This window comes from Xiphophorus couchianus, chromosome 6 (genome assembly GCF_001444195.1).
Source record: "Xiphophorus couchianus chromosome 6, X_couchianus-1.0, whole genome shotgun sequence".
NCBI lineage: Eukaryota > Metazoa > Chordata > Actinopteri > Cyprinodontiformes > Poeciliidae > Xiphophorus > Xiphophorus couchianus.
In genome coordinates, this window is record NC_040233.1 from 30,580,089 (window position 1) to 30,596,996 (window position 16,908).

Genomic DNA, 16,908 nt, shown 5'->3' on the forward strand with positions numbered 1-16,908 from the left:
ATCAGGCCAGAGTTGGTGGGGACATGTCCACACCAGACCTTCAGGAAGTTACGCCTTTGTGATAAACTACTAAAATATTGTCAGCATGTTGGTAAGCTGCAGTCAGGTGTGACTGCCAGAGTCCAGGTAGGAGCCTGTCTGGGGTCTGGGATAATAAACATGTTCCTACTTAATTCTAATGTTTATCCATCAGATAACAAACAGGACTTTTTAAAAAGTCCTTACATTTGAAAAGCTTTTAGCTGTTAGATTTCTTTCCAGGCTTTAAGTAGCATGTAAAAGAAAGCTGTCTGTCCATGGCAGCTCTTAATAGCTGGTACTGGCAGGAGTCCGATGTGCCAGACTTGGTGGTCCAACCAATCCCCAGGATGGGTTTTGGTACCAAAGCACTGAGAGCTGGTAGCATGGAAAGAGCCAGAGTCTTTCTGTTCTCTGAGGTCCAGATGGAGATGCCATGCAGGTATCCAGCAGCAACTTTATAGCATCTTGGCTGCCATTAATCAAACACTGCTGGTTATAAAATATGTAGCTGATCCAGTGATCAATAATGAAAATATTTCTTAGAAATAGTTATGCAAATGTCATCCAATTAGACCGACTTATCAGAGGGATTGTTTTCTCTCTGTTCAGTTTTTTTATTGCCTCATAAACAATCAGACTGAAACCTAACAAACCATAGAAGCAGAGCAGGGAGTGAGGCCCTCTAGTGGCTGCTGTGGAGTACTGCAGGTTTTTGTGGTTTAACAGGGAGTGAGGCCCTCTAGTGGCTGCTGTGGAGTACTGCAGGTTATAGTGGATTAACAGGGAGTGAGGCCCTCTAGTGGCTGCTGTGGAGAACTGCAGGTTTTTGTGGTTTAACAGGGAGTGAGGCCCTCTAGTGGCTGCTGTGGAGTACTGCAGGTTTTAGTGGTTTAACAGAGAGTGAGGCCCTCTAGTGGCTGCTATGGAGTACTGCAGGTTTTTGTACAGGGTTCTGGTGTTTCCTGTCACTGTGGGCCTCACAGCGCAGTAGTACACAGCAGAGTCTGTCACTGCAGCAGAGGAGATCAGCAGATCCATCTGGGTTTCCTGTTTTCGAACTCTACCAGAGAGTCTAGACTGGGACTCTTTCTGCGTTTCTTCAACTTCCGTATTAAATGTCAGGAACTCTGGAGGTTTCCCTGGATGTTGTCGATACCAGAAGAAATAATCTGCTGCACCTTTACTGTAGTTGCAGGATAGAGAAACAGGGCTGTCTGCTGAACCAGACTTCTCGTCTTTCACTGGAGTAACGTGTTGACAGATGACACCTGAGCAAAGACAAAATGTTAACTTTTTTCATTGTTTTTTATTTCTATTATGATTTGTCATAAACATATTCCTGACCAAACATCAAACTGACCTGTTAGTGAGGTAATGATCAACAAAAGCTCATAGTCCATGTTGAAGAGAGTTAATGTTGGTGGTTAGTTTGCTGATCTGCATTGAATGAGGAAGTGTCTCTTCAGTCATTCAGCTCCTCCGTTTTTCTCCCCTCCTCCTCCTCCTCTTCCTCCTCCTCCTCTTCTTCTTCTTCTTCTCTGTTAAATCGAGAAAGAACAAAAACCTGGAAAAATGAATTTGTGCTTGTTATTTCCAAACAGCAAGAACGGCAGACGTACACACAGTGAACACAAACACGTTTTCTCCAAAACACGAGAATTCATCAACACAATCATTCAGCCTTCGTCACAATAATCCAGTGTTTCTCCATTATTTTCTGTCATGCCCTCCTAGGGATCATAATGTTTTCAGACCCCCCACTGCCCTTCCCTCCCCAGAACTGAAATACTATTTTCAATCTGTTCATATTTAATCATTTATCTGTACAATCTACTGGCTCCAGCATTGTATCACCTTATTATCAAAACCTCAAAATAATTTCCAATATCAGTTTAGTAAGTGAATCAGTGACATTTAATCAAGACTCAGTTTGAACGAGAACGAGTCCAAATGATTCACTGGGATGTGGATCTTTAGACTTAATGCAGTAAAACTTGTAGAAACTGTAATTTTTCACTGGTCAGCTTCTTCAAGTTAGTTTTTCACAACATTTATTTAACATTTGTGGAAAATTTAGCAGCAATATTGCTTATATTCCAGCTTGTCAGATGAGAAGAGATGAAAAGTGCATAACATTTTGCATTAACAATAAAAGATAGGTTTTGTCTATTTCCTCTAGTTTTCTGTGAGCTGCAGGCTCTGAGTTTTTCATTTGGGTTTTAAATTGGAATGAAGTTGGACGACAATAAAGTGGTAATTTGATGGTAATTTTCACCATACTGAGCTAAATTGTGGAACACTGAGGGTCTTGTTAGGGTATCGGTGTAACAAATGACTAAGTACTAAATGTTTTAGCACATCGGAAGAAAATGTTCAGCCCCAGGACTTTGAAACGATTGTTTAAAGAACTTTTGATTTAATAGAAAGAGCCAGACTTGCTGAGCGGGTCACGTCACACATCACTCTCTCAAAGCCTTTTAATTTAAGGACCAACTTGTACCTTTATAATTTGTCTGGACTAAGTGACTAGAAGACTGGGTGAATGGTGGGTAGCCATCTTGTAAATGTGTGCAGACGATCTGGTCCTGTTGTCTCCTAACGGGCCTGCAGCTGCTCAGGATCTGCTCCAGGCATGGTGTCCAGTTTGGCATCATGTTTAAAAGGTCTCATGGTTCACTGCATGCCAGGCTGTGACCTTTATCGTCCTCTTCTGACTAACACTTGCAATCTGAACGTCTTCACTTGTTGTAACGTTGCTGCAGACTCTAGTGAAGCAGCAAGAAGCAGATGTCAGTAAAATATCCCTGAGAACTGAACTTTATTTTGTTTGTTCACTTTAACTTATGGCAAATGTGATTTTCAGATTTCTAAAAACTGAAATGAATCAAAAATGCTTGTGAAAGTTTGACTTTCAGAGGTTTTACGATATCCGCCCAGGTTATTGCTGCTGTTTTTACCATGTACGCGACTGGTTTATAAAAATGTTTGCCTTGATTTTAATATAATGATCTTAGTATCACCACGACAACAATCAGACTGAACCCTAACAAACCATTGAAAACGCCCTCTAGTGGCTGCTGTGGAGTACTGCAGCGGTGATGTCAGGGACTGAAGGCTGAGTTAAAGTCGCTTTCAACAGTTCTTGTTGAGCGTTGTTGAGCCAAGAAAGCAGAATGGCGTTTATAGTTAAGGTTTCCATTGGAGCCGCCCAGTTTGTGTGAACGGAGTTACAAAGATCAAAGATGGCGTTGCAGGAGTCGCTGCGTCGTTCCCGCTTCAACGCGCCAACAATAAACGCAGCTTCAGCAGTTGCTAGCTGCTCCAGGCTCTGAGTAGAATTGATAAAGTGTCAAGATGATTCGAACCCATCCGCGGTTCTGAACTGATTTGAATTTGTGTCGTTTCATCATTAGTGACCAGCAGCCTGATGTTTCTGTTGTTCTCTTGGTTTGTTGAACTTCATGTCAGATGGATTTCAGAATGACATAGTCGCTCTCTGTGGTGCTGAGACTTGTACGATCTGTTGTTGCAGGCTTGTATATGTTGTAAAGTTACATTATCAGGAGCTTTATTATTTGGGTATAAATAAGTAGAATAGTTTCTAAAATGGTGACTGAAAAACCTGAAGTCAATCTGTCATTTTGACGGATTACAATTCACACCCAGGACCAGTTGTTTCTGAAAACATTACACTATGGAGGTAATTAAATCTACCAATTAAATTATATATATATACCCATCTCTCTCTTTCTTCAATCAGATGGATGTTGACTGATTATAAAACTTTCTCTGAAGTGGTGCGTATAATTTCAGTCGACAGAGTGACAGCAGAGCAGGAATTCAGCCTCCAGATCATCAAATCAACCAGGAGCAAAAGCCCAAAACATCATGAGCCACTGAAGCAATTAGACGTTAGATTGAACACAGAAGAGTGAGACTTTGCCTTCAGGCCACAGCAGGTGATGGGTCATAAATTAATTGGAGTCATTTCATTCTTTATATGTAGTTACATTTATTCATCTGCTTAATGTGTGATAGAACGATGTGACTGTTCAGCTTGATGAATGTTAAGCTGCTTAAAAATGAAATGAAAATCCATCATTATCATTTCTAAAAACAGAATAGGAAGGGATTTTTGGCAGATAAGATAATAAACATTGAGAAAGTCTAAAACAATCTGTCAGGATCATCAGCACAAGAGAAAAACCATGTTTGGCTTGGTCTAACATTAGACAACCGATCAGGTGAGTGAGGCCCTCTAGTGGCTGCTGTGGAGTACTGCAGGTTTTACTGGTTTAACAGAGAGTGAGGCCCTCTAGTGGCTGCTGTGGAGTACTGCAGGTTTTTGTACAGGGTTCTGGTGTTTCCTGTCACTGTGGGCCTCACAGCGCAGTAGTACACAGCAGAGTCTGTCACTGCAGCAGAGGAGATCAGCAGATCCATCTGGGTTTTATCAGCATTCATGTTGAAGGAGAAACCAGGAAGCGGCTGAGAAGTTTGTGTTCCTGTTCCTGAGTGAGAGATCAGGAACTCTGGAGGTTTTCCAAGATATTGTCGATACCAGAAGAAAGAATCACTTGCAGCTGCTGTTTTGGAGTAAGTGTAGGACAGAGTAACTTTGCTGCTTTCTACAGCGAACTCTTCTTTCTGAAGCGCAGTGAGTTGTTGGCATCTGACTCCTAGAAGAAAAGAAATCTGTTAGTTTCAGTTTCTGGAAATAAATGTACAATTATTAAACTTAAAATGGACGTTTTTCAAACCAGAGAAATGCTGACCTGTTAGCAGAGAGGCGATGAGCAGAGACAGCATGTTGAGCAGAGTGAATGTTGGAGAGTTGAACTGAACTGAACTGAAGAAGTTTGAGTCTCTAGAGTTCAGCAATAGATCAGCTCCTCCCAGATTCTCTCAGCTCCTCCTCAACTTTCCTCTGAACTCATTGGAGAGATTTTATAATTAATAGACAGCAAAGAAGCAGCAGATTATCATCCATCAGTGATCCACCGTCAGGATTACAGGTGAGGCTTTACCTCATCTGGCACATGAAAAATTAAATACATGCTAACATCATCATTTTTCCATCATCATCGATGAGGAAAACTCAAACCTTTCCATTAATTTGTTTTTATTATTGGTAATATCAAAAGTTTTACACCTTACCTGTTTAAATACATGAAAAGGTTCATGCGAGGCAGTGCAGTGCTACGCCTCACCTCTGGGGGCGCTGTGTCACACAAAGTGAGTGAAACGTGAAACAAACATAACATACACAGTTATCAATTTCAGTCAGAAGAGTGAGAGTTATCAGCCAAAGAAAACATTCTACAACAAATGAGAAACATCTTTTGTGACCTTAAATTAAATATTTTTTATTTTTCTTGCTATCATTCAGTAACGTATTACTGAAAGATTTAATCGGTAGAGGTTAAAGCCAGATAAAGTCAAAGACTTTATTGATGTTCAAAGAATCAGAATAAACTAGCAGATTTCCACAGGTGAGTGTTAGCTTCGCTCAGTGTTAGCTTCGCTCAATGTTAGCTTTGCTCAATGTTAGCCACACCCAGTGTTAGCTTCGCTCAGTGTTAGCTTCGCTCAGTGTTAGCTTCGCTCAATGTTAGCCACACCCAGTGTTAGCTTAGCTCAATGTTAGCTTCGCTCAGTGTTAGCCACACCCAGTGTTAGCTTCGCTCAATGTTAGCTTCGCTCAATGTTAGCCACACCCAATGTTAGCTTCGCTCAGTGTTAGCTTCGCTTAGTGTTAGCCACACCCAATGTTAGCTTCGCTCAGTGTTAGCTTCGCTCAATGTTAGCTTCGCTCAATGTTAGCCACACCCAATGTTAGCTTCGCTCAATGTTAGCTTCGCTCAATGTTAGCCACACCCAGTGTTAGCTTAGCTCAATGTTAGCTTCGCTCAGTGTTAGCCACACCCAGTGTTAGCTTCGCTCAATGTTAGCTTCGCTCAATGTTAGCCACACCCAATGTTAGCTTTGCTCAGTGTTAGCTTCGCTCAGTGTTAGCTTCGCTCAGTGTTAGCCACACCCAATGTTAGCTTCGCTCAGTGTTAGCTTCGCTCAATGTTAGCTTCGCTCAATGTTAGCCACACCCAATGTTAGCTTCGCTCAATGTTAGCTTCGCTCAATGTTAGCCACACCCAATGTTAGCTTCGCTCAATGTTAGCCACACCCAGTGTTAGCTTAGCTCAATGTTTGCTTCGCTCAATGTTAGCCACACCCAGTGTTAGCTTAGCTCAATGTTCGCTTCGCTCAATGTTAGCCACACCCAGTGTTAGCTTAGCTCAATGTTAGCTTAACTCAATGTTAGCTTCGCTCAGTGTTAGCCACACCCAATGTTAGCTTCGCTCAGTGTTAGCTTCGCTCAATGTTAGCTTCGCTCAATGTTAGCCACACCCAATGTTAGCTTCGCTCAATGTTAGCTTCGCTCAATGTTAGCCACACCCAATGTTAGCTTCGCTCAATGTTAGCCACACCCAGTGTTAGCTTAGCTCAATGTTTGCTTCGCTCAATGTTAGCCACACCCAGTGTTAGCTTAGCTCAATGTTCGCTTCGCTCAATGTTAGCCACACCCAGTGTTAGCTTAGCTCAATGTTAGCTTAACTCAATGTTAGCTTCACTCAATGTTAGCCACACCCAGTGTCAGCTTCGCTCAATGTTAGCCACACCCAGTGTTAGCTTAGCTCAATGTTAGCTTCGCTCAATGTTAGCCACACCCAGTGTTAGCTTAGCTCAATGTTAGCTGGGCTCAGTGTTAGCCACACCCAGTGTTAGCTTCGCTCAATGATAGCTTCGCTCAATATTAGCTTCGCTCAATGTTAGCCACACCCAGTGTTAGCTTCGCTCAATGTTAGCCACACCCAGTGTTAGCCACACCCAGTGTTAGCTTCACTCAATGTTAGCTTCGCTCAATGTTAGCTTCGCTCAATGTTAGCCACACCCAGTGTTAGCTTAGCTCAATGTTAGCTGGGCTCAGTGTTAGCCACACCCAGTGTTAGCTTCGCTCAATGATAGCTTCGCTCAATATTAGCTTTGCTCAATGTTAGCCACACCCAGTGTTAGCCACACCCAGTGTTAGCTTCACTCAATGTTAGCTTCGCTCAATGTTAGCTTCGCTCAATGTTAGCCACACCCAGTGTTAGCTTCGTTCAGTGTTAGCCTTGGTCAGTGTTAGCCCCGCCCACAGACTTTTATGTCTTTGACAGATAAAATGAATTAATGAACAGAAACCATGAAATCATACATACTGAATTGATTATATGCATATCCTATTATATTCTAAGTTTGCATTTAATGACTTAATATTTATCTAATATTATTATCTTTCTCAGTCAGTCAGTCTGCAGTCATCTCTCTTTTCTGACTTCACTCTTCATTTTCTCCCTCTGTCGTTCTCCATTCCGTCCTCAGTAGAAACATCTTTGTGTTTCTTGCCCATTTCCAGTCTTTTCTGCAACCTTGATTTAAGGTTTTCTTTCTCATTTACTTTTCATTAAAATATTTTACCATTATCTGTGTGCTTATTCCTCCTTAAATCCGATGGATTGGGCATAATGTTGTGACAAGGCCCTCTAGTGGCTGCTGTGGAGTACTGCAGGTTTTTGTACAGGGTTCTGGTGTTTCCTGTCACTGTGGGCCTCACAGCGCAGTAGTACACAGCAGAGTCTGTCACTGCAGCAGAGGAGATCAGCAGATCCAGGTGTTTCTCTCCTCTTAGGTAAGTGGAGATTCTTGTTAATGATTTCAGAGACTCTGCTGATCTTGAGTTATTGAGTCCTGAGACATAGAAGAAGAACTCTGGAGGTTTTCCAGGATTTTGTTGATACCAAAAGAAATGATCACCAAGAGCTATCTTGTTGGTGTAACTACAGGTCAGAGTAACAGAGCTGCCCTCTGAACTGAACTCCTCAGTCTTCGCTGCAGTGAGTTGTTGACAGTTTACACCTGAAGGAAGAAAAACTGATATAAGTGAAGAACAAGAAGGATCAGATTATTCTCTGAAAGACTCCAACCAACCTGATCCAGTGATCAGAACCAGCAGAGTGAATCCAGATGTGAGCAGAGACAGCATGTTGAGCAGAGTTAATGTTGGAGAGTTGAGCTGAGCTGAAGGAGGAAGTTTGAGTCTCTTTAGAGATCAGGGACAGATCAGCTCCTCCTCTTCCTCCTCTTCCTCCTCTTCCTCCTGGCTAACAGACTTACAGCTTCAGCTGACCAAAGAACAGATCATTTAGGGGATTGTATTGACTCACAGTATTCAGCCTCCTTGAATTAATCCTTGTTTTGCTTTTTTGATGAAATCCAGATCTTTTTTGCACGGTCACATGGAGTTACAAGAAAACCTGGGTGGCGAGAGTTTTTCTGTCTCACTGCAAAGTAACTGACTCAGCAGTGGTGACTTTATAAGTTTCTCATTAATAAAACTGATTCTATTAAAACTGTCGTTGTCCTTCCAAACATGATTACTTCATCCTCAGTAAGAGAGGATGAATGCCACTATAGAACCTGATGTGTGATTGGACTGTTTATCAGTCAGTAAGTTATCAAAAATATTATATTCATCCAAACTCCGACTTGTATGTTGGACCCCGTCCCAGTCAAATCATTTAAAGAAATGTTTCCTTTGATTACTGCCCCCAATTGAGCAAATCCCAGGGGAGATGGGGAACACTGAGTCAGAGTCGGACATGTTCCATGCCTCCATCGTTAAGGCAGCTGACTGCAGGTGTGGCCGCAAGGTTATCTGTGCCTGACCCAACAGCAACCTGGGAACCTGCTGGTGAACGCCGTTGGTGAGGGATGCTGTCAGGCTGAAGAAGGAGTCTCATCAGACCTTGTTGGCCTGTGGGACCCCAGAAGCAGCTGGTGGGCACCAGCGGTCCTAGTGGTATGCAGCTTGGGTGGTTGCTGAGGCAGAAATATGCCATGGGAATTTGGAGAGTCCATGGAGAAAGACTTCTGTACAGCTTGGAGGCATTTCTGGTCCTCAGTCCGGCATCATGGAGTGGAGGCAGAGCAGTACACCACCAATACAGTTTCCAGTGGAAATGGTGTTCTGATGACCCCGAGTTGGAACTTATGTGAGCAGAATACTTCAAGGGCCTCCTCAGTCCCACCAACGCATCTTCCACTGAGGAAGAAGAGCCTGGAGACGTTGGATCTGGTTCTGATCGTTGGACACTGGACCAGCTCTATATCCACAGCAGGGGCCTGGGGGTTCTGGGAGTTCGCCAAACCAGTCTACATGTGGACTTGGAGAGGACTTGGAGACCGTGTCACTTGGAGTCCTGTGGGGGTTACTCTTGGAGAACGGCGTACCAGGCCTTTGATACGGGCTGTTAGTTCCCTGTTTGGCTGCTGTCAGTCTGGTATGCTTTGCAGGAAGGAAGTCGGGCTCGTTTCTGGTGAGAGTTGAATGCCACCAAGATCGCCCTTTGTAATGGATTCTAGGTGCAGATAAAGTAGATTTATTTTGGTGGCCTCAGGATCGCCACTATGCCTTTTGTAGATGATGTTTTCATATTGGCTTCATTAGGTTGTGATCTACAGCTTTTACTGGAGCGATTCACAACCGGATGCGAAGCAGCCGGGATGAGGATGAGTGTTGTCAAGTAGGAGGACCTTGAACCAGAAAAAGGTAGAGTGCCGTCTCTGGGTCGGGGGGATGCCCTGCCCCAAGGGGAGGAGTTGAAGTATCTCTGGGTTCATGAATGATGGAAAAATGGAATGTGAGATCGACAGGTGGATTGGCTCAGCGTCTGCAGTGAAGCGGGCGCTGTACCGGTCTGTTGTGGTGAAGAGAGAGCTGAGCCAAAATGAGACTCTTTCGTTCGCTGGATGAACATCAGAAAATGTTTCTGTACATGATCAGTTATAATGTTCATTTAATGCTGTCAGTAAGGACACACACACACACACACACACACACACACTTCACAGGTTTCTCTTCATTTTATATTCATCCCACTATGAGTCACTGCAGATTATAAATCATCAACAGTTCAACAAAACTCCACTGCTGAAGAAAAAGACTCATCTGGTCTGTAATTTCTAGCTCTTTAAATAAAGTTCATGTTATTTAATCTGCTTCCTCTGAGTCAATTTACTGAGAGAATCTGAGATATTTAGTCAAACATTTTCACAATCTTCCAATTAAAGCAACAAAAGCTCATGGATCTGAACCTTCAACCTGTTAAACATTAACAGCAAATAATTTTATTGTAGCTCTTTGTTTTTTTATTGTTTTTGTTTTCATTCTGTCCTGTTGCCACAGTCTAAAGCAGATAATGGTGATGGTTGAGACTAAGCTCAGTCACAACGTCTCATCTGTCTTTGTCTTCAGTCCAAAGACTCAACAACCAATGGACCAACAGGGAGTGAGGCCCTCTAGTGGCTGCTGTGGAGTACTGCAGGTTTTACTGGTTTAACAGGGAGTGAGGCCCTCTAGTGGCTGCTGTGGAGAACTGCAGGTTTTTGTACAGGGTTCTGGTGTTTCCTGCCACTGTGGGCTTCACAGCGCAGTAGTACACAGCAGAGTCTGACAGACGGAGATCCTGGATCTTCAGGTTGAAGTCTGAGTTGTTGACCTTTGCACCAAATCTGTCTTTGCTAAACTCTGGATCATTTTCTCTTATTTTAGCATATTCTTTCAGCATGTACTTTGGGAAACTGTTTCCTCCTTGTTTGTACCAGAATAATGTGACACTCACACTGGTCTCATAAGTACATCTCAGAGTCAGTGATTCTCCTGCAGCAGCAACAACTTCTCCTTCTGTCTGCTTCACTGAGTCTCCTTTACACTCTGGGGAAGAACAGAACATGCAGAGGAAGAGATGGATCAATAAAGATGATTGATTAAAGGAGAACAATCAGCAGCTTTAAAGACTTCTACTCCATGTAGAGGAAACATGTTGATCTTTGTATCTTACCAGAGAAAAGAGCAGCCAGAATAATCCACAGCCAATGTTCCATCTGTCCACCAAGGTTTAAATCAGCAGGAGGAAGCAGCTGATGTTCAACATTCAGTCTGACTATTGTTCTCTTCACAGCACCACTTCTTATTGACACAATGCTGGAACACAGAGCACAAGGAGAGCGCCGCCTACTGGAGCATGGCGCCCCCTGGTGGAGAGGAGAGGTGGAGTTCACCAGAGAGGAGACGAGGCTCCAGCAGCTGGGCAGTGGGTCAGATGTTCAGGAGGAACTGGTTTTACTGGTTTTACTGGATACTGTTGACAGCAGAAATATTCTCTGAAGTGGTTGAGTCTGAGCCGATGTTCTGTACCTCAGTCCGATTCTCTGAACCTGATCAGAGACTCATCTCTCCTCCACAAACCACCAGATGCTGCAGAGGTTTCTGCTGAAATGTTCAGCTGCAGAAGAAGAAGAGTCGCCCAAAAGAACCAGCATCCTGTAACTACTGGAGGCATCGCGGCTCCAACGGGCCTGAATCACATCAACGATTGGTTTCCCAGCCTCTGCAGAGCTGAATGGAACCTGATGAAGTTTTTCAGACTGAGTTTTACTGGAGAAGAGATGCATCTGATTGTCACTGGGTAAATGCCCCCTGCTGTGATTTGTCTCCATCAGGGTAAAAACCCAAACTCTGAGACTCAAGTTACAACTTAAATCAAATTATTAATAATCAACCTTATAGATATTTACAGGCAGTTATTGGTGAGAAACTTACAGAAAAACAGAATTGATGGTCAGCTCAGTGAAGATGATGCTGCTGATCCAGGATCAGGAACCAAGTTGTTTCTAGAGGACAAACAGGAGCCTGGAGGTCAGAACGACGTCCGGAGACCCAGATGTTGTCTCGTTGTTACAGCCGAGTGAGACAGGTTGTCCTTCTGTCCAGCGCCGGCCCAAGGCATAAGCAAACTAAGCAGCCGCTTAGGACCCCAGGGCCACCAAGGGGAGAGAGGCCCTCCCTCCCCTTGGTGGAGATCAGCTTCACAAAATCAGTGGAGCTGATTTTTTTTATATATATATATATATATATATATATATATATATAATTTCTATGTCATTATAATAACATAAAACTCACAATTTCACCATGAAATGATTTGTTTTTACAATAATATATATTTGATAATGTATGTGGAAATTATTATTTTCTTGATAAAAAGCAGTAAAATAAATTGCTCTTGGGCCCCCTGGTGGCCGCGGTAGGTACCGCATGCTTCCCCGGTACCATGAGCTGCTGTTCAGAACATCTAAAGGTCCAAAGGTCAGAAGTTAAGTTAGTAAAACTATGTCTCAGAAAAGGACCGATCCTTCAGGGAGGGAGAAAAGAAAAGGAAGAATAGAAACAGCCAAGATAAAGGTTTGTTTTAATGAGCCTTGCTAATGTCATGTAAAGATTAGTAAAGCTGCTAACAGAACATTAGCTTGATAGCGACCTGGACCGGTGTTCTAGATTAACTGGTGGCTTTTTAGGACCCCTTTACTGAACCAGGAAGTAAACAATGCAATAAGCTTAAAAAACTACGAATTTTTGCAAAAATGCTGTCCGAATCTGTAAGACACACATTAAGATCTCGGGAATAACTAATTAGAAACACTTTTATTGGTCTAACATGGTATGTTGCCTTCCTGTTTTTTTTCTTTTTTTTTAACATTAATCTGCAAAATCACCAAAACATGTAAATTATGCAGAACTTGTCCTGATTTCTGTGATGCTTCAGAGGATGAAACTCATCAAAGGAAGATGGAAAGATGCCATAAACAGATATCAGAGCAAAGATTCATCTCTGTAGCCACATAAATGTTGAAGAGTCATGGGATTAAAAATAACATGTTTAAAAAGATCGACTGGCTGTTGTTTTCACATCTCCCTCATATTGTAGATATTTCAATTAGATATCCACAGAAACTATAGCCAAATCTTTTTAAACACTGTTTTTGTAACATAGTTTATTTATAATTATAGAGTTGAGTTCCTAGTTCACTTACAGAAGACATTGCAGATCTATGTGAAAGTGTCATTTCGTGTTTATTGTTGATATTTTGTCTCGTAATTTAATTAAACATCTTTATTCTTTTCATCAAGTGACTCTAAAACTCAACTATAAGAGAAAAAAAACTATTATTTTTTATACTTTTACATCAGAAACGGTTCAAATCTTCACTCAAACTGAGATTCTGAAAGTGTCACCAGTTAATCCAGGTTTGCTTCTTAAAGCGCAGAGTGTCTGATCGATCAGGATCAATAACAGGTGATTATTGGACTTTTGTTGGCCGATATAGTTTAGTGGATAAAACAGCTCTCTGAACTCAGCGACCAGTGGTACCAGTTCAGTTAGAGATTTAGTCTGATTTACTTTTTGGACCAGTTTATTTTATTGTCTATAAAATAATATTCACTTGCTGCCAACGTTTTGGAGGTAACATCGTTTAACAGGTTTGCCAGACAAACTTTTAACTGTAAGGATTTTGTGAAATTACTAAATTACAGCTTTGTGTCTGCAGCCCAGTGAAGGTGCAAACGAAATAAAGTGGCTTCTATTAAATGAGCAAAGAATTAGTTTTCATGATATCAGAACTGTTTACATTTATTGACATGTTTGCAGAGCATATCAGTCAATAAAAGACAGAGAAAATATAAAATAATCATCAGTTCTCTAAATGCTGGGTGATGGTAGAAAGTTTATCAGTCTCCTCCTGAAGTCTGGTATATTTTAGTTATATTTCAATATATTCTTGAATATTCCTTCACATACAGAGAATTATGATTGTTTTGAAGAGATCATAGAGAAAGAGACATTTTATAATCTCTTTATTTACGTTTGTCGCGTTTTGATCAGGAAACGACACAGCCACCTACTTTTTTACAAACATCTTTGTTGAGGACCCCGTTAGTTAATCTAAGTCTTAATGCGGCTCGTTTTGTTTTTAAGTTTATTTCTCCTGGTCACCAGCCTGCAAACTGGTTCCCAGTACAGAACACAGACTAATACTGCAGATATGGATCATAATCTGTTGGTGTCTGACAGAATAATGTAGGAACATTTATTATTATAATTTTGTTTTGTCCATTTGGATATCACCACCAACCACAACATTGGCTGTTAACTTTATATCATTTAGATGAGATTTTATTACAGTATAAAGTATCAACATTATTTTATTTGGACATTTAAACACCACAAGCAACACCATCAGGTATGTGATTTAAATTTTATTAAATATGATGACACCAACCTCATTGTTTAGCGACACTTTAGCGGTAGTGTCGCTAAAAATAAAAAAAATAAAAAGTTCAGAAACAGAGAGGCTGCTTTGCAGGATCTGAGCCAGAAACACTCACTAGGCTACAAGTGTTAATAAATCACATTACAGGAACTTGAAAGTTAATTCCAATGTTTTTCTGATCAGAGCTGGTTGCAAAAAGCAGAAACTTTCCACTTATTGTGGCTGTTCATGTTATGATGAAATGAATTTATTCTGGTGAAGCTGAATGTGAATGCGATTGTCGATCTGGTTTTGCTCCAATGCGAAGCGAACTGAACGATACTCTGTAGAAACTTGTTTTGAAACATAATTTTCACATGTAACATTAAACATATCTGCTTCAAATGGGATTTATAGTAAAGTTTTGAAGATCGTTTTGTCACACAAGTAGCATTTTTCAACAGGCATCAACACAGCCACCTACAATTTAGAAACATCAGCGGTGCGCAAAGGTTTCAACCAGTTAATTTAGCCACCAGTTAATTTAGCCACCAGTTAATTTAGCCACCAGTTAATTTAACCACCAGTTAATTTAGCCACCAGTTAATTTAGCCACCAGTTAATTTAACCACCAGTTAATTTAGCCACCAGTTAATTTAACCACCAGTTAATTTAGCCACCAGTTAATTTAGCCACCAGTTAATTTAACCACCAGTTAATTTAGCCACCAGTTAATTTAGCCACCAGTTAATTTAACCACCAGTTAATTTAACCACCAGTTAATTTAGCCACCAGTTAATTTAGCCACCAGTTAATTTAACCACCAGTTAATTTAACCACCAGTTAATCCACAACACCGTCCAGTTCAACAGCCAAACATTTATGCTGTTTGTGTGAAACTGAGTTTAAACTTTAAATTTTCTGGATATTTCTGAGGTATTTTGGCTTCACACCGTGTTTGATAAGAATAATTAAAACTTGTCAATGTTTTTTTTATTGCAAACAAAGAACATATAAGAACAACATTAATAATTACAAACAGATACAACATAAATGGGCTTTACAGAACATGGAAGAATTATTTTACAATATCAAAATCAAAGTGAGTCTCCAGAGCTGCGGGTCTTTAAGGGCAGTTAGGATTTAATGGCTTTAGCATCGGAGCTGATTTTTAAGGATTCTATAGATATTAATAGAAGATAATAACATCTGGAAATTAGGGTTTTGTTGTAAATGTTTGGAGGTGTGAATATGATATTTACCATAAATAATAAAAAAGTTGACAACATATAAAAATTCTGTTTTGACAAGATCACATTTCTCCATCCAAACAAAACATCCTGATCTGTTAAAGTAATATTGAGATTTCTTTCTCAATATAATATTTCTCCAGAATATTTTGCTATAATTACAATCACAAAAAACATCAACAAACTTTTCCTCATTATTTTTACAAAAAGTACACAAAGGGTCCAAAACCCATTTATATCTTTTTATCAAAAATGCTTTAACAGGATAAACATTATGAATAATTTTATAAGAAATTTCTCTTACTTTATTGTTTATTAAGTATTTTTAGGAGCAACCAAGTCCACTTCCAATTAATATTTTCAAAAATGTTGGACCAATAAAATATACAAGCTGGTGAAAAAACAAGATCTGGTAAAAGAATCTTTTTTAACATTTTGTTGGTTGTTTTCTTACTTAAAGGCATAATCATAATCAATATAAATGGAGTTGGGATCATAATCTGGCACTGAGTGAATTGGATCTGAAGATGATAAAAGCTTTAATGAGCCACTGGGGATTGTTTCAAACATTTTCTTTAGAAAAGTCATAAAGTCAGAATAAGACAATAAATAACCATCTGGATTTAATAATTGGCTTACAAGTAATATTCCCCTATCAAATCATTTTCTACAAAAGATTGTCTTATTTTTGTATTTAATGTCTTCATTATTCCAGAAATAATATTTATGAGGAGAAAAGTGACCAGCTTTACAGCATTTGTTCATGAAACGTAGATCATTTGAACTATAATTGCATCTAAGAAGAAAAGGTCAAATCCTGCAATTTTGTCAAAGTTGTAAATGGGAATATCATTAAATATAGAGTTTTTGTTTTTTAGATTTTTTAAATATTTAATTTTCAATGAATTGTTTAAAGAATGAATCAATGGCTTCAATTCCACCTTTTTCAACTTTATTCATTAGAATATTTTCTTTGATAAGATGGCATTTGATTTTCCATATAAAGTTAAAGTTTATTTTATTAATGTAAAGGGCTGGATAAACGAGTCTAGATAAACCTTCAGCCTTGATTAATAATGAACGTCCTAAACGAGAGAGATCTCACTGGAGCCACAGATTAAATCTTTGTTCAACTATTTTAATTATGGGGTTAAAATGTTCTATTGATCTTATATTTTGATCTTTAATTATTGTGATTCCAAGATATTTAACTTTGTCTTTTGTAGGAATGTTGAGGAATGTGCCTTTAAATGAGATTTAATGGAAAATAATTCACATTTATTTAGATTTAGAGTTAAACCAGAAGCTTTGGAGAAGGTGTTGATGATTTCAATAGTTTTTTATTTCACAGTTATTCTTTAAAAAAAAGTGCAAATTACTGGGGAATTACAATATTTCTGTTTGCAACATTAATCCCTGTGATTTTTTCCTGGATTTTAACTGAAAGAAT